Source organism: Oryctolagus cuniculus, chromosome 2 (genome assembly GCF_964237555.1).
Source record: "Oryctolagus cuniculus chromosome 2, mOryCun1.1, whole genome shotgun sequence".
Lineage (NCBI taxonomy): Eukaryota > Metazoa > Chordata > Mammalia > Lagomorpha > Leporidae > Oryctolagus > Oryctolagus cuniculus.
The window spans coordinates 26,769,429-26,789,316 of record NC_091433.1 but is presented as its reverse complement, the minus strand read 5'-3'; positions in this window follow the sequence as shown (position 1 = coordinate 26,789,316).

The following is a 19,888-nucleotide window of genomic DNA, read 5'->3' as shown; positions in this document are numbered from 1 at the left end:
GTGTACAATTTCTTAATTTTATAATAATTTTCTTGGACAATATATAAATTTGAAGTTGTTTTATGAACTAAACTGATTCTTCCTATCTATGGCTTTTGATTCAAGATAATACATCCCATTGCAGTTTGACCATTGATTAACAGTACAATTGAAATTTTCAGCTCCCCTACAACATTAAAATAAACTTGGGAAGTTTTACACTTTATTTTACAGTAGGTATGATATTTATGTCCTTGTTCATTCTCTTACCACACTTAGTTCCCCCAAGTGAATAAAATAATGATCCATTCATCAATACTAAAATCTTTTCTGAACTAGAAAATTCCCCAAAAACTGAAGGTTGTATGAGACATGACAAAAATGTTTTCCTTTCAATTTTGTTTGGATTGATAATATCTTTGGAGAAATAATTTCTCAATGCCAAAAGCTGTAAATAAAATTTTAATCTTCCTTATATATTCATTTGGGGACATAATTGTACTTATTCTCATCTGATGTTCGCTCAATTTGAAACTCAAATTTCAGCTTTGTATTTTATAAAGAGAAAACTTGCAAAGGTAAATATTTCCATCATTTAGTTTATAGAATTTCAATTCCAGTTGTTTCATTGAAGGTAAAGTAATTAAACTACACAGATAAAAATTAGAACAGCAGAAATAGAGAAACTTTTTTACAAACCAGTTTCAATCTTCTGTCAATAAAATAAAATGTTTGGAATATGATTTTATGTGATGAAAATTCAACCTGAAAAAGAAATATTTCTACATTAATACTTGATCAACTTCACTATTTTGAATTTTCAGATGCATTTAGCTGTTCAAATTATACAACATATACAAGTAAAGCAAGTTTTTGACTAATGGAAACAGTAAAACAATAGTTTTGAAATTTATTATTTCAGAATAGCAAATAAACTGAGAGTGAGGCTGTTTGCTAAGATGCTGCTATTTTTTATCCTCACTGCCTTTTTAGTTTAAAGATTTACTTATTTCTTTGGAAGGCAGAGATACTGAGAGACAAGGAGAGACATACAGTGAGAGAGCAATCTAATATCCTCTGGTTAATTCCAAATAACCACAACAGCCAGGACTGGGCCAGGCCAAAGCCGGGAGTCAGAAGCTTCATCCACGTCTCCTAAATGGGTTCAATGCCCCAAGTACTTGGGCCATCTTCTGCTAATTTCCCAGGCACATTAGCAGAGAGCCAGATCAGAAGTGGAGCAGCTAGAACTTGAACTGGAACCCATAATGGAATGAAGACAGGGCAGCTCATAGCTTAACCCATTACTACTCACCACTAGCCTCAATCCCTTTATTTATTTTTTTTAACAAAACACACAAGTTTAACGCTATTTTGAGTATAAAATGCTAGTTTTTAGAAAAACCATTTGTTCTCATATATACTAAAACATATAGAACAAGTACACCTCACTAAAGAGTAGCTACAGGCAAAATCTGAGTTTTGATATTCACCAAAACTAGAATTGCTATGGCCCATGGACAACAATAACACCATATACCTCCTCCAGTTTCCTAATTGGAGAGTTGTGTGTGGCATTAAAAAAAATGATTTTAGAAACTATTCACCTCTAGGTTAGAACTAGGAATAGAAAATACTTACTGTAATTTATATTTCAAAGAAAAAATTATCAAGCAACTTAAAATATGACTAGAATAAATTCCTCTTATGAAGAATTCTTCTATTGTTCTTTACAAACAAATTATTTAATAGCTATTTGTAGTAACTAACTTGTAAATACTGAAGTATGTGGAATTATATTGGACTATTAGTAATATAATTACTATTTTTAGAAATTAATTATTATATTTTAAAAAAACAACCCATGTGGGATTAAAAAGCAAAGCACAGTAATTTGTCTATTATTTTGTAGACTAGGCTTTTAGGCATTTCTCCAGAGGAGTATTTACTGGGAAATCTGAATTCAGTAAATTCAAATATCTTACAAAATTTAACAATATGCTAGGTAACTCAGTATCAAGACACAAAATTAAAAAACAAAAATTAAGAAAGACTAAGGAGGATCCTTTCCTATTTAGTACATTTCCTCACCTTTGCTTTGTACTTGAATTTGTAATTATAATCAATAATGTCTGTCCTGATTTGGAGTTTAGACAAAGCTGTATTTTTCCAAGGACAGATAATAAATGAGAAAATTCAACCCCTGTTTCAAACTGTATTTGCTTAGTAAAAATTATGCATTTTGATTTAAAGTAGTGCATATTTGGTAGGTTGAGTTTTGTTAGTGAAGGGAAAAACCTAGCATACACAGAAAAACAGAATATTGTAAACCAACAATATCTAGATGTAAAATTCCCCTTTCAAAGAAAGAATATCTCATATTAATCAAACTAAATATTTCATATAATTTTTATTTTGTGTTCTTAGTAACTGAACTGAAAAGATAGAATACATGTTTTTCTACATTATTTGAGAAACAAACCAAATTACTATAAATATTTGGAATGCTGTAATACATTGCTAACCAGACACTTGTGTATCAAATAATTTTTTTTGGTTTTTGATTTTTTAACTTAAACATCATTTTACTATCTGATATCTGAACACTCAAAAATGTATTTTCTTCTAAATATTTTATTACTTTTTTTGAGATAGAGAGAAAGAGATTCCAACTGCCTGCAACGGACAGGGATAAACCCAAGCCAATGCCAAGAGTCAAGAGCCAGGGACAAATTACAGGCATCCAGGATGTGGCAAGAAAACAGTTATGTGAGTTCTCACTGTTGCTTCTGATGGCCTGCATTAGCCTGAACCTGGAATCAGATCTTGAGGCAGGTATCAGATCCAGGCACCCTAACATAGAATGTGGTCATCTTAATCTCTGACTTAAGCACTAGGCCAAATCCCTCCTCCATTTTTTAAAAAAATGAACTGGGGTAGATAAATATAATTAACAATAATACAAAAGTGGAGAAATAAAATTATCAATAATACAAAAGTAGAGTGGCTGGACTATAGTGATTTCAAGAGTATAAAATTAAAAAAAGCTCTGCAATTTCTTAGAAAATCTGCTTATTGTCCAATGCAATCCCTCCATTTATTTTCTGTGAGGATATGGAAGCAATTTGAATGTCAGCCTGCAGTATCTGACAAAGACCTCTATATAATATAATTCAGTATAATTAGATACTATGTAAGAAAAACATTTATTTCATCAGTTTCTGTGGAAATATCATAATGGAGAAATACATATTGTCACAGTTTGAAAGATGAAGGATAATATTATCTACTAACTGTACAAATAAAAATAAAAAAAATCTTACCAGTATCAGATAAAAATATTGCCGATTTTTTTCCCAAAAATCCAATCTAGAATGCAGTGAGCCTTTATGGAGACTTATCATGTAGCAGTCTGGAGATACTAAATTTAATTTCTGTTCAAAATTGTTTGAAATTCTATTTGATCATTAAATGTGATAACAATTTTGCCAAAACCTCACAATCTGTAAGAACACATGTAGAAAAATAGCTACTTCCAGTTTTATAAAAACTGCAATATATTGTTAAAAAAGGTAAGATTATTTTATTACTATGAGATGATAAAAAGAAAAAAAAAACAGATATTGTACAGTTTAGGCACTACTTCATTCTGAAGTAATCAGTAAATTTATAAAATTTGCCAGTGTTGTGATTACGAAGTAACAAATACTCTGAAAAATCACTGCCATCTGGCTATGAATTATATTTTTGTTCAGAACTTCTGTAATATTACATAGCACATCAAACTATTGAATATCTTAGAAAACTTGATCATGTATTTCAAAATGTTGAATACTTTTGTTGTTGAAACAGAAAGCATTTCTAAAAGAGTCTTTCAAAAATTTTATATGCCAAATATCATCATTCAAAAAAGCTTTCTTAAATATTTATTTATTTAAATGGTAAAGGGGCAGAGAGAGGGAGAGAGAGAGAGAGAGAAAGAGAGAGAGAGAGATAGATCTTTCATTCACTAGTTCATTCTCCAAATGGCTGTTAACAGGCTAAAGCCAGGAACCAGGAATCTATCACACCTCTCATGTGGGTTGCAGGGGCCCAAGCACTTGGGACATCTTATGTTACATTCCCAGGCAAATAAACAAAAATCTTAATCAGAAGTGGAGCAGCCATAATTTCAACCTGTCCTTTGATATATAATGCCTGTCAAAATTGGTCTCTTACCCTACTAACCCACAATGCCAGCCCTTCAGGAGATCTTAAATAGCCCTGTAAGAATTAAAAATAATAATTTCTAAAAATCTGAGACAACTAGGTCAAGGTTGAAAAATATTTGCATATAGCCTGTAGTATAGTCAAATAATCAAGCCTGGGAAGGGTGTTTAGTATAGGAGGTGGGATGCTGGTTGGGAACACCTACATCTCATATTAGATTCAAGGGTCAACTCCCTTCTTGATTTCAGCTTTGTGCGAATGAACACCTTGGGAAGTAGCAGGTGATAACTGAAGTGATTGAGTGCCAGCCACTCATGTGGGAGAACTGAATCGAGTTCCCAGCTCCCCACTTTGGTCAACACAACCTTAGTAGTGGCTATTTATAGAGGAAAGATCTCTCTCTATCTCCATTTTCCTCTCTCTCTCTCTCCTCTGCTCCCTGTTTTCCAACAAAATTAATAGATTCTTTTAAAAAGTCAACTCCCTGGAGAAAGGACAGTCTCTTCAATAAATGGTGTTGGGAAAATTAGGTCTCCACATGCAGAAGTATGAAACAAGATCTTTACTTTACATCTTATACAAAAATCAACTCACAATGGATCACATATTTAATCCTAAGACCTAAAAGAGTTAAATTGTTGGAAGAAAACATAAGGCAAACTAGGTAAGACATTGGAATAGGCAACGACTTCTTGGATAAAACTCCAGAATCATAGGCAATAAAAGCAAAAATAGACAAATGGGATTACATCAAGCTAAGAAACTTCTGCACAGCAAAGGAAGCACTCAACAAAGTGAAAACAAAAGAATGGAGAAAATATTTACAAACTATTCATTTGATAAGGGATTAATATCCAGAATATATAAGGAGCTCAAGAAACTCAGCAACAACAAAACAAACAATGCAGTTAAATAATAGGCTAAGGATAAGGATAGGCATTTTTCAAAGCATGAAATACAAATGACCAACACATGCAAAAACGCTCAGGATCACTATCCATCAAGGTAATGCTAACAAAACCACATTGAGGATTGGCATCACCACAGTTAGAATAGCTATTCATCCAAACATTTAAAAAATAATAAATGCTGACAACAAAGTAGAGAAAAAAGTTACCATAATAAAACTGTTGGTGAGATTAAAAACTAATACAACCATTATGAAATACAGTATGAGAATTTGTCAGAAATCTCAAAATAGTTCTACTATATGACCCAGAATTCCATATAAGAGTTATGTGTATCCCCATGTTAAAAACAGCTCAATTCACAGATAAAATTTGGAATCAATCCAGATCTCTACCAACTATTGACTGATTAAAGAAAAAAAATATATACATAGTATTCCATACATACTATGGAATACTACTGAGTCATAAAAAATGAAATCCTGTCTTTTGCAACAAAATGGATGATATTGGAGACCACCATGCTTAATGAAATAAACCAGTCCTAAAGACAAAATTCATTTCTGATTTGTGATAACTAATATATACAGTAGTAAAAAATAAAAAAAAGACATAATACAGAGCAGTTATAACCAAAACAGCCTGGTACTGGCATAAAAACTGATGTGTAGACTAATGGTACATATTAGATACTCAGGAATCAATCTATGCATCTACAACCAACCTATCTTTGACAAAGGAACTAAAATTAATCCCTGGAGCAAGGGCAGTCTTTTTAACAAATGCTAGGGAAACGATCTCCACATACTAGACCACTACCCTACACCTTATGCAAAAATCCACTTAAAATTTATCAAAGACCTGAATCTATGACTTGATAACATCAAATTACTAGAAACCTCTGGGGAAACTGCAAGACATTGGCATAGGCAAAGACTTTTTTGGAAAAGACCCCAGAAGAATATGAAATCAAAGCCCAAATTGACAAATGAGATTACATCCAGCTGAGAAGTTTCTGCTCTGCAAAAGAAACACTCAGCAAAAAGGGGCAACCAACACAGAGAAAGTATTTGCAAACTATGCGACTGATAATAGGTTAACATCTAAAATCTATAAAGAGCTCAATAAATTCAACAACAACAAAACAAACAATTCAGCTAAGAAATGGGCAAAGGACTTGAACAGGCATTTTTCAAAAGAGGAAATTCAAATAGCCAACAGACACTTGAAAAAATGCTCAGGATCACTAGCCATCAGGGAAATGCAAATAAAACCCATAGTGAGTTTTCACCTCACTCCAGTTAGAATGGCTCTCATATAGAAATCAACAAACAACAAATGCTGGCAAGGATTTGGGGGAAAAGGTACCCTAATCCATTGTTGGTGGGAATATAAACTGGCACAGCTACTTTGGAAATCAGTATGGAGATTTCTCAGAAATCTGAATATAAACCTACCATATGATTCAGCCATCCCATTCCTTGGAATTTACTCACACCAAATGAAATCAGCATCTGAAAGTGTTTTATGTACCCCCATGCTCATTGTAATACAATTCATAATGGAGAAGATTTGAAATCAACCCACATGTCCATAAACTGTTGAATGGATAAATAAATTATGGAATATATATATATATATATATATATATATATATGGAGTGTCACTCAGCTTTAAAAAATGAAATCCTGTCTTTTGCAACAAAATGGTCACAATTGGGAACCATAATACTTAATGAAATAAGCCAGTCCCCAAAAGACCCATATTGTATGTTTTCCCTGATCCAAGGTAACTAATAGAGTGCCTAAAATGCAATGTATTGAAGTGGACATTTTGAGATTTGATGATTCTTTCCAGCCCTTGTCTCCTCCATTGAGGAACAGTGTTTTTTTTTTTTTTCCTTCATAATATTTATTGAACTCTTTTACTTTGTGTAAGGTTAACTATATGACTGCTAAGTAAACTCAAAATAGATCTTTATAAAAACTAAGAGTGGGTAATGTGAGAGAGAGGAGGAAGAAGGGTTGGAGCATGGGTGGGAGAGAACATAGCAGAGTAAGTATCACTATGTTCCTAAATCTGTATATATGAAATTCATTAAATTTGTATAACTTAAATAAACTTTAAAAAGAAGTGACTAATGCATTACAAATTTCAGTAATCACTATTCCTTCTATTTTTACTGATAACCACCTCTATCACAATCTTGCCTAGTAATACTAATTATTAATATTTACTGAGGCTTATTTTCTTATTGTTTACCAAATACCAGGTTCATTCTTTGTATTGTCTGATTTACTACGACTTAAATCCTTTGAGATAGGCATGAGTGCTTTCACTCTCTGCCTCAGTCAATAGATACAGAAGCTCAGTCTCAAAAAGTTGAGGCAGCTCACCTCTTATCACATTCTTTTAAAGTGACAAGGCCAGGATTTAAGTCAGTTGGTCTTATTCCTGAGCCTATAGCCATTATTCCCAAAAGGGAAGAAGAAGGAAGATGAACAGGAGGAAGATTAGAGTATCACTCATTTCACTCTTGGCAGACTCCCTATAATGAATACACTTATGTTACTATGTCTGTCTCCAAGGTCAGTTTTCTTCCATGGCAAGTTATCATCTTACATATGCAGAAACTCCAATTGGAAACATCACTAAAGATAGTGCATTCTTTTCCAAAGCATCTAAAATTGTGACTCTTTAGACTCAAATAAGAACCCTGCTAAATGCAAATGACTGTATAGTAAATTATTTTAAGATTGCAGGCAAAACAGTCTCTGCAAAAATTATTCAACTCTGCAGTTGTAAAGTAAATGTAGTCATAGACAATCTGTAAAAGCAGGGTGGGAGTCATTTTCACAGACACTGCAGTGCAGAACCCTGAGTTTAAATGCCTCCTTAAATTTTGTAGTCCAAGGTTTTTACCTGCCTCATTCTAGTCCCATTCCTAAGTACAGAAATGGATGTGGCTGTATTCAAAAGAAATATTATCTATAAAAATATGCGGTTAAGAGGAGAAATGGCTATTCAGTGGTGGTTTGTAGAACTCAACATCACATACATATGTTTTCTCATTGGCTCCAAATGTCTACTTGTTAAGAAATATATGAGCCAGCACCACTACTCAATAGGCTAATCCTCCTCCTGAGGTGCAGGCACACTGGGTTCTAGTCCCGCTCAGGGTGCCGGATTCTGTCCCTGTTGCTCCTCTTCCAGGCCAGCTCTCTGCTGTGGCCGGGGAGTGCAGTGCAGGATGGCCCAAGTGCTTGGACCCTGCACCTGCATGGGAGACCAGGAGAAGCGCCTGGCTCCTGCCTTCGGATCAGCGTGGTACGCCGGCCACAGCGCGCCGGCTGCGGCGGCCGTTGGAGGGTGAACCAACGGTAAAGGAAGACCTTTCTCTCTGTCTCACTGTCCACTCTGCCTGTCAAAAAATAAAAATAAAAAAAATAAAGAAAATTAATGAAAATAAATAAATACATGGTTCACAAATATGATTTCATCTGCATACCCCATTGACTACTTAACTTAGAATGGAGATGACAAGAAATTAATCAGTACAAATAAAATATTTTGATAAATGTAGACCTCCTTACAGCCTTTGAAATTAATCAATAGTTTACTTTTTTATTTATTTGACAGGCAGAGGGAGAGAGTGAGCATGCAGCTCCCAGATGCTCATTCATTCTGCAAATGTCCAAAATGATACAAACTAAGGGATGAAGCCAGGAGACAGGAACACAATTCAGATCTTATATGTAAGTTCCAGAACTCCAAGCACTTGAGCCTTTTGACTCTCAGGGCTCACATTATCAGGAAGCTGGAATTGGGAGTAGAGATAGGACTTGAAGCAAGGCAATCCAGTATGGGATTTGGCATCCCAAATGGTAGCTTATGTACATCCATCCAATGCTTCTGATCAACTCTTAGTAGCTCACTGAAATGCAAATAACTCTAAGTGGGAAAAATAAATTTGTGATCTGAAATAGATTGTGCTGCTTCCTTACCTCTCATAGATTCCTTGGAGGATATTGACAAAGTATGAGAAGACAATATAGCATTAAGTTTTTAGGAAAAATAAAGAAAGAGAAAATAAAAAAAAAAAAACCTGGATTTCAAACAGAATTGGATGGGATGTAAACACTGCAACAATTCTGGGTAAAATAAACAAAGTTAGGAATAGTAATCAGAACTCCAGGCAGTCAAAGTTGGATTTTTCTCCCCAATACAGCTACTGCACACTTAACATCACTGGTTAAACTTGAAAAACTTGAAGCTGGTCTTCACCAGGACTGAGCCATTGTCACATGTCAAGTGCATGAGCTCTCGCTCCCTCTCAATCTCTCTCTCTCTCTCTCTCTCTCTCTCTCTCACACACACACACACACACAGAGAAACACACACACATAAAATATTTATTGTACTTTGGACCTTAACAACTTTAGTTTAGCCCTATTTTCCTTCCCTTTATTAAGTCAATAATTTTCAGGTTTTCACTTGAAAGAAGCACTTTGCTGATTTTCTTTGGTATATCTAAATTTCCCACATCACTACTCTTACACTTTGGTTCCATTATTAGGTAAAATGAATGTTACTTAAATACAATTAGTATAACACATCAATAGTATATCTGATAACTGAGATAATTGCTAAGAGACTAATAGTTGGGTAGAAAATACAACATGGATACACTGGCCAAAGCTATGATTTATATCCTAGGCAGGGCAATATGGGATGGCACAAGACTGCATCATAATGTTCAGAACAGCAGGTAATTTACAATTTATAAATCTGGTATTTCTGGAGTTTTCTATTTAATGTTTTTGAACTGCAGTCAACCACAGGGAATTTAACTGGCAGAAAGTAGTTTTAAACCACATTACAAGGGACGATAGTGTTTGACACTTAAAACATGATCACAAAGCTGGTGCCCATCAGTAGTGAAGCAGGCAGGCTAAAATTGGTTAGATTTGTGAGCTGGAAGACCATGCTTTCGCCATGCCCCTGTGTGACTTCACGCCCTACCTGATACCCCCACCACCCCGCCATGTGACATCAGGCTCTACCTGACCATACCTGTGCGCCCACCTGGCCACAAGCCACTCCCCTGTGGAAAATATATAAAAAGGCAGCGAGTGTCGCAAAAGACTCTCTACCTCTGTGTTGCTGCCGGTGATAAGCAGTGGATAGCAGCACAAGGTGCTTGCTGCACGTGGCTTTGGCCTGCTCTCTGAGTGGTATGGATGCTACCCTAGTTTCCAGACTTTCCGCTCTCTCCTACCTGAACTAAAGCCTTCACTTTCCTAGATACCTCTTGCACTTAATAAAAGCTTAAAACATACCATGCTGCCTCGTCTATCTGTGCCAGTATTTAGAATTCTTCTCTAAATATTAGGCAAGAATCCTCTTGGGCTTATTAGTATTGGGGATTTAGTTATAAGCCCGTGGTGAAATTGTATGGCACCCCAAATTCTGGTAGTATATGTGGCACCCGGATAGCAATTCTATGGAACTTTAAGGGGCCACATTTTAGTGTAAATTTTAGGTGGTCTTTTCCAATTTCAGTAGTAGATACAGGAGAATAAGACAGATATTAACTAACTTCAATAATAATTCCTGAGTGAGATCTTACAAGGGAAAGCACAATAGTATTGAAGGTTCTGGTACATGCTATGAAGTGCTAGTTATATATTCATTCAAAAATCATATATGTATATTAACCATAAATGCCAAATTTTTATACAAGTAAAACATAAGAGAAAACTTTCCTCTTCAGAGGCCTCATGTAGTCAACTGGCAGAATACAACATATAAGTAGTGTTTTTAATACTGCACTTATTCTTCACTCTCTGTCCAGAAGTGACCTCATTACGGGAAAATGCATGGAGAAATTATTGTTATTTCAGTTCTTTGTCTCACAGAATTTCCAAGCAGATGGCAAAGAGATTTAAAAATATTTATTAGAATCAATGACCTCTAGCCAGAGCAGCTTGGAGGAGGGGCTTCAAAGAGAGGAAAACCCAAAGGGACTCCTGGCAGTTATCTTTAAGTACAATTTTGAAGAAAAAAACTGACAATCAGATTGGCATCCAGTTACCAGGCAGGGACAAAAACCATCAAAAGACCTCATTTACAATTCTCCATCCAGTCTGACCTACTAAGAGTGGGATAGGTAACTTGTTTTCACAATAAGCTGTGAGCTCAGGAAGAGCTCCTTTGCTATTCTCATGATAAATTTGGAGATGCTGAAGGAAGGAGGGGTGCCTGTTTGTTCTCCATAAAGATAACATTTTGGGGAAAGAAGCAAATATTTTATACCCCAAATTTCATTGGGATCCCCTATTTATTAACCCATCTGACTCCTCACAACATCAGTACAAACTTGAGATTTTCATAAATTTAGTGACTTAATTTTAAGATCATTGGAAAAATACTAAGAAATAAACAGGCTATGCAAAATTTTGGAGTCTATACACAAGACCTTATATGACTAACAGAACCTAAAGACAGAAGAAAAAACAAAATGTTGCTAAAAAAGATTTTCAGTGTCTTTATAGTTTGAATGAACATAAAAATGAAATCTCATTTGGTATAGTTAATAAGTCACTTTTACAAATTGTGCCACTATGAACTGTCTATTTTATAATCTGAAAAGTACAGCAAATTCTAAAGAAAAAGAGTCAGAAGAAAATTGTTATGAAATACTTGTGAGGTGTTTTCTTATACCAACCAGCTCTAACAAGGAAGCACATATACCTTTTCTTCTTAGCAGTAGATCTACTCAAGATACTCATAGACATGATAAAGTTGTAATTACTAGAATTTTTTACATTGCATTTTGTAATATAGTAAGATTGACTGTCAATATCATTTGACAATTTAAGAATATTTTATTATATTTGAAATTAAACAGATAAGGCACAAGAAATAGTGTTATTCAATGTTTGTATGTTTAACTTTTCCCTAATAAACTCAAAGGTGCAGTCTGGATTTCCTTAGTTTCTTTTATATTAGAAATTTAATTAGAACCAACAAGTAAACCATATGACCAGTTAATTTGATTCTCAATTGCTGAGTCCTAATGAGAAAATGCTGACTTTCAAGAATATATTTCATTGTACTGCCAGAAACAGGAAAGAAGAGAAATCAAATATCCATCTCACAAAATAAAAATGGAGACACAACTTGAGAGAAAGAGAGGTAAGGAGGTACATAGAATTAAAAAGGAGAGAATGTTCTAACATGAGAAGCAGACTCATAGAATGACAATTACTTTTTTTTTTTTTTTTACAGGCAGAGTGGATGAGAGAGAGAGAGACAGAAAGGTCTTCCTTTTTGCCATTGGTTCACCCTCCAACGGCCGCCGTGGCCGGTGCACTGCAGCCAGCGCAATGTGCTGATCCGAAGCCAGGAGCCGGGTACTTTTCCTTGTCTCCCATGCGGGTGCAAGGCCCAAGGACAATTACTTTAAGGAATACTCTGACCTCAGAATCACAGCTTAAGGCTTCCTGTCTCGCTGAAAAATTCATGAGAGCATTTCAGGCATGGAAAGCCAAGACACTGAGACAAAACGTGTTCTACGTGAAGGATCTCTTTGAGTGAGACCTCAGCAGAAAGAAGTGGCCATCAAAGAAGGATGTACTTTTCTCTAAAAGGAAGAGAGAACTTTGACTTTGCTTATGGCCTTGTCCAAATACTGACGGAATTTTTGGACTAAAAAGGCTTCCACAGCCTAGGCAGCTCATGTCAAGAGCCTGGGGTGGTCACTGACATCATACATAAGAGTGTTAATTGTTAAATTAACAACAGGAGTCACTGTGCACTAACTCCCCAGGCAAGACCTCTATCTTCAATGAGGTGTATTATGAAAGTTAACTGTAAAACTAGTTCTGAAGCAACTTTGACTTGGGTCTGTGTGTGTGTACAAATTGTTGAAATCTTTATTGAGTATAAAGCTGGTCTTCTGTGTACAAAGTTAATTGAAAATGAATCTTAATGGGAATGGGACTGGCAAGGGAAGAAGCAGGAAGAGTGGGAAGGGTGGAAGTGGGGGGGGAGGGCAGGTGTGGTGGGAAGAATAATTGTATTCCTAAAGTTGTACTTATGAATTTGTATTACTTAAAAATAAAATTAATGAATAAATTAGTTTTTATTTTCTTCCTCTGTCAGTGCTGACATCATCCTTAGGAAATAGATGCTTTCTATTTAAATTATATTTTGTGCTGATCCTGCCTGTAAGTTACTGTTTCCTGTCATCACTAGAGTGGCTCAGTAAGAATCAAAAAAATCAAAAGGTCATTCAACACACAGTCTTTTTAAAAGATTTATTTATTTATTATTTGAAAGTCAGAGCTACAGAGAGGGGGAGAGAGAGAGAGAAAGAGAGAGAGAGAGAATAAGTCTTCAATCTTCTGATTCACTCCCCTAATGGCCACAATGACAGGAGCTGAACTAATCTGAAACCAGGAGCCAGGAGCTTTCTCCGAGTCTCCTACGTGGGTTTAGGGGTGCAAGGACTTGGGCCATTTTCTACTGCTTTCCCATGGTATAGCAGAGAGATAGATGGGAAATGGATCAGCTGGGACTCGAACCAAAACTTCTAAAAGTTTACTGTAACTTATTTCTCTGTGCTTTCTTATAGATTTAAAATAACTGGTCCCTTTACAATTCTTTTTACCCTTACTACTTTACTCACTAAACTATTACAAATATAGATAGTTGTCAAACTCAAGTTGGATCAAATCCCACAGGAAATCAAGTTCAGAATTTTTCATTTTTCTTTTGTATTATCTTTGCTTTTGATGAATATAAGAGAATTTACAAGTATGCCCTTTCATGGAATGGAATTTAGCACAATATAAAACTTGCTTTTCTTTCTTTCATCACACTATGCATTAGAAATCACAGCATAATGTAGAATACAAATGATAATTTACCTGGTTAAAAAAACTATGACCATTTTTTTTAATGTGACAAGGCAATTAATACGCAGTTATGAGACTTTACTGGTTAAAAAAAAAACAAATTCTAGAAGATAATGGGTAAATTGCAATAAAGGAAGCATTAAGAATATGTCTCCCCATCTAGACTAAAATTGTTTGGATAGAATTTGTCTATTAGTTATTTTGGAACTTTGGAATCTATTCATGGGTCATAACATCCAGGAAAAGGTGATTTTAGTCACTCTCAGCATTTAGCACAATAGTAGCTACCTATTCTTCTCCCCAGTCTCATGGCACGCAGTTTGAGCAGCTACCTTGGAAATATTCTAGGAGCAGCTGTTTGAGGGAAGCAGGCGGGCAAAAATCTCATTATCTACATTATTGGAGAGGAACCAAGGAATAGAAGATCTCTCTCTCTCTCTCTCTCTCTCTCAATCTCTCTTTCTATCTCTCTCTCTGTCAGTCTCACTCTGTGTGTGAGATAAATAAATGAATATTTTTTAAGGTTTATTTATTTATTTGAAAGGCAAATTTACAGAGAGGCAGAGTCAGAGAGAGAGAGAGAGAGAGAGAGAGAAAGAGAGCGGAAGAGAGAGATCTGCCATCCACTAGTTCACTTCCTAAATGGCTGCAATGGCCAGAGCTGCGCCAATCTGAAGCCAGGAGCCAGGAGTCTCTTCCTGTCTCACGCATGGGTTCAGGGGCCCAAGGACTTGGGCCATCTTCTACTGCTTTCAAAGGCCATAACATAGAGCTGGATTGGAAGAAGAGCAGTCGGAACTCGAACCGGCACCTATATGGGATGCAGCACTGCAGGCAGCAGCTTTATCCGCCATGCCATAACACCAGTCCAAAATGAATCATTTTTACGCAATAGAACTATAGTAACCAAAATATTATGGTGCTTTCATGAAAATAGACACCTATACAAATGGAACAGCATAGAAATTCCAGAAATGAAACTGTGCATTTAGAGTCACCTGATCTTTGCCAAAGATGCCAAAAACATGCACTAGAGAAATGACAGTCTGTTCAATAAATGGTGCTGAGAAAACGGGATACCGTGCTCAGAAGATTAAACGTGATACCTATGTCTGAAGGAGTCTGCCACAACTAGCCCTGTCATACAAAAAAAATGCATTCAAGAGAGCCCTGGAGAATGACATGAAGGATAGTAGGCAGTGACTCAAAAACATAGGAAGAAATAAAAAATAAATTAATGAAAGAGGAAAACTTACTCCAGTTACTTTGGGCTTTGCCATTCTGTGCAGTAGAGATATAAATCATAGTCTCCCAAATTGGTATAGCAATCTTCTTCTACTCTCATTTTTACATATATTTCACTCACAACTTCTGCCAGATGTGCACTGAAAATTCTCACAGAGAAGACGAGGATATTTCTTTACTTGTGTTTTGAAGGGTAAAACGGAGGCTGTTTTGGGGGCCAGCACTGTGGTGCAATGGATTAAAGCTCCAGCCTGCAGCACTAGCATCCCGTATGGATGCCAGTTCGTGTCCCCGCTGCTCCACTTCCAGTCCAGCTCTCTGCTATGACCTGGGAAAGCGGTGGAGGATGGCCCAACTCCTTGGGTCCCTGCACCCCTATGGGAGACTGTGAAGAAGCTTCTGGCTCGTGGCTGTTGGCTTCAGATCAGCTCAGCTCTGATCATTGCAGTCATTTGGGGAGTGAACCAACAGAATGGAAGATTCTCTCTCTGTCTCTGTCTGTGTCTCTCTCTCTCTCTCTGGCTCTACCACCCTCTGTAACTTTATCTTTCAAATACATAAAATAATTCTTTTAAAAAATGCTGTTTCTAACAGCACAGTGTTCCAACTTCTTTCCACTCAGGGATCGAGCTTTCAGGTCCCTAGAAACTGTGCCTCCTCCATCTTTTTACACAACTAGAAAATTCTCCAGTAAAAAATCGTTCAATGTAATGAGTGTGACAAAATAAGCTGTCATGTACAAGCCTATTGAAGAGTGAGAGATCATGCTGGCTTCTTCTAAAACCAGACCCTGAGACAAGGATTTGAGTACAAGCATATTATATAGGAGATGATTCCAGGTAAAAGAGTGGAGGGGAAGCCAAGAAAAGGAAGGGAGTCAGTGTGGTTTCCAGTGTGGAAAACTGAAACTCAACCCTGCAGGGAATCTTTAGGAGACCGTGCAGAACATTCTTCTACGTTGTCGCACCTGAGGGAAAAAAAGCTAAGTATTTACTTACTAATTTTTTCCAATGACTAGTTGAGGGATGACCCTGGTGATGTTAACTCCTGGGTAGGCATGCATTCTGGCTGAGAATGCTCCAAATAGAGAATGCCTTCAGAGAGTGACTATGGGCTTTCAGTGGGAAACTGTCAGCAGGGAATGGAATGGAAAGTGCAGACAGGACAAGTTTGGAGCACTAACTGCATTTGTTATCTTAGGGGAGTTCCTTTCCAATATCATTAGTCCCAGGTCTATGGCAGTTAGGAGAAATAGAGAAACAGGGAGTAATTATGAAGAACACTGGGGCTGGTCATGAATCTGTTGTTACTTTGGAAAGAAATCTCGTTTCTCTGTTCCTGTGCACCTGCTTTATCATCTAGTAAATGAGGATACTTACATTTCCTATCCCTGGAGTTGTATGAGTGGGACTGCATGAGATTATATGGATGAAGTTCTTAGGACAGTGTCTATCTCATAGTAAATGCTTAATAAAAGACAGCTGCTCCTGGTCCATGGAGTTGAGAACACATTGAAAGACCCATTCCCACTCATGATGTTCATGTTGGATTTACTACTGTCTAAACACTGGAGTATAAGAGTGTTGGGAAACTCCTGTATTAGTCAGCTTTCCATTACTTATTAAACCATAATTAGATCAATATTCCACACCAATCTTTCAAATATTAGAATAAATCAATTAACTGCTAACCTAGATTTTTGCGGTTTTAAACACTTGTTTAATCCATAACAACACTTGTTTTAATCGGATATAACTCAGGTCCTAGAATGAAGATCACCTCTTGGATACCTCCAAGACCTTTTGCTTCCAACTAGTATAATTACTAATGAGAAATCCATAGGACAAGCTTTTGTCTTAGTTTCTCACTCAGTGTTAATATTCTCACTGAGGCTGGGGTCTTGCTCTGAAACTTTCCTCTTGTCCTGATTGGTAGAACTGTGAACTCCACCTTCTGTTAGGGGAACTATTCCAGGCTTCGATGAAATCTTGATTCAAGAAAGTAGAACTAATTAATTTTCTAGTATCACCTACTGTTGGATATCTCATCTTCTTGTAACAACCCATCTTAATCTCTCATAGATGGGCCTTGAAATATTTGGAACAAGTGGATAACATGGATGGAATTTATTACAAGGATAATTGATAAGAAACAACAAAATGTCATACATTTAAACCTTATACCAAGTGTACATGGCAGTATGGGAGAAAGCATTGAACTACGGTTTAGCAAAAGCAGGGATGGACAGCATGGTGAGCCCAGGGTAAGGAAACTGGGGGACACACTGTTATGTTGATCTCACATTGCCAGACTCTATACATCTCACTCAGAACCAGAGAGAATAAAAGGCTGAGACTATCTGGAGATATTTCATGGAAATCAGAACTGGGCTTGAGAAATTACCTTTAATTATCTTTTCCTGAATGAGCTTCCTGGAGACCAAAGATTCTGAGGCATTGGTGACATCTCTTTGTGTGATCTACCCAAAGAGATGGAAGAAGAAGGTTCAGTATGAGCACCTTTAATCTCATTCTCTGATCTAATTGCAAAAGCTCCTTACAGTATGGAAACTTCCTAGGTTCTGTTTCTGTTGTTGTTGTTGTTATTGTTGTTCTAATACCTTGGGTCTGAGAATTCTTTGACAGTGTATGACTCTGCCTTTGGCCTCCCTTGAGTCATACTTGATAACGCCCAGGTCTGATCCTGGTTTGCTGACCACATCTGCCCAGCCTCTCATGTGATCCCTGGACCTTGGACCTACCAGGAGTTGACCTGAATTTATCATCTTTTTAAGGGTTTACTTGAAGAAATGTGAATAGCATGCTTCATAATCATTTATTTGTAACTTTTAAAAGTTTAGCCAAAAATGTATGTTTTATAGAAAATCAGATAGGAAAATGAAATTCAGGAAAAATAGCACTTTGTCGCATTATTCTGAAACAGCTGGTGTTTGCAACATGTTTGTGCAAACTTCCTATTTATAAATGTACATATATAAATGAATGTTTTGCTCAAAAACAAAACAAAAAGGGACAGTCAAAAAATCAAATTCCAGCAACAACCTAATTAAACATCATTGACACCTTTTTACTCAAGTCAGCTCTCATTTCTGTTGGGAAGTTAGTTGACAGGTACACAGAATGACTTGTGGAAACTGATGTCTAGCCCCAGGGTTTTAAGTCAATTCTGACCAATAGTGTGCATATGGAAGGGGCTTTGCAATTTAGTGAAAAAGTTGGACAGTGAATTGATCACTGTATATTTGGTTCTGTATCTATCAGGATCTGAGGTCTCAACAGGCTTGTCTCATTCCAGTGGACTTTACCCTGAAGCAGAAAATGACTTGAGGATTTAGTAAGTCAAAATATTTGGTAGGAATTCAATATAGAAGAGAACATAGAGAAGAATAAATGGGAACTGAACTGTGAAGAACACAAAATTTCTATTATTTAATTGGTTAACTTTCATGTGATCATGGAATTCAATGAATTCTAACTTTTGGTTTATAGAAAACTTAATTCTAGGCCTGTGTGGGACTGGTTTATTCATTAGGTTTGCATTTATTGAACACCAATTTTAAAAGACCTAGTTGTTCAACTATGAAAAAAATGATTACTATTGGTGTTTCAGAACCATATACCCTTAAGCAAATAAAATATTAATCAAATAAAAGAAAAAAAGAGTGTTGTGAAAATAAACTTCTTGTGGTGTGAAATTCACCTAATAGAGAATTTATCCTAATTGGAAATTCACTGTATGTATTAGATGCAGAAGGAAAGTGTTCTCTTGAAGAGGGAACAGCATATAGCAAGATGGACCAAGACACATTTGAGAATATGAAAAAGAAGGCTAGTGTAGATGCAAGAGAAAGTGAAGACAGTCCTGTGAGGACTGAGAAACAGGTCTTGACATTTCCAAGTTTCCTCAGGCTATGTTTACATCCTCATCTTTACATCGAACTGATAAGCAGACAGTGAGTGTTCTAAGTATGGATGGTACAGACCAGAAGGTGTTCGAGATGGGGATTGATGTGATCAGCATTGTGGTTAGAAAGAATATTGGTGGCCACATAAATGATGATTTAGAACTTGATGCTAAATTACAAGTGATTTGCATAGGGAAGCATGGTGCCTTGCCTTCTGGTTTGTGCAGAGTTGTACAACTTTGTTACTGATATGACAGACTGTGAGATGGGGTTCTAAAAAAAAGATATAGAAAAAAGAAACAAGAATATAAAGGAGACCTAAGGAGATAAATGATGCTCACAAAGTAATGCCATATAGCACTTCCCAAAGTTCTTTCACCTATACCCCTTTTGATACACTTTATTATCACTAACTTTAAGAAAACTAAAACTACGAGGAGTTTTATAGTTGTGTTTACAAACCAGGAATAATAACTACAAATTTTTGTTTTATTTCATTTCATGTCATTTTATGTAAAGGAAAAGGAGAGATCAGTCCATAGGTTCAGTTCTCAAATGTCTGCAACAGCTGAAGCAGGGAGCCAGCAATCCAATTTATCTCTCCCACATGGATTGCAGGTACTCAACTGAGCCACCACCTGCTGCTCCCCAGGGTTTGTGCTAGCAAGAAGCTGGAATCACGAGTGGAACCAGGATTCCAA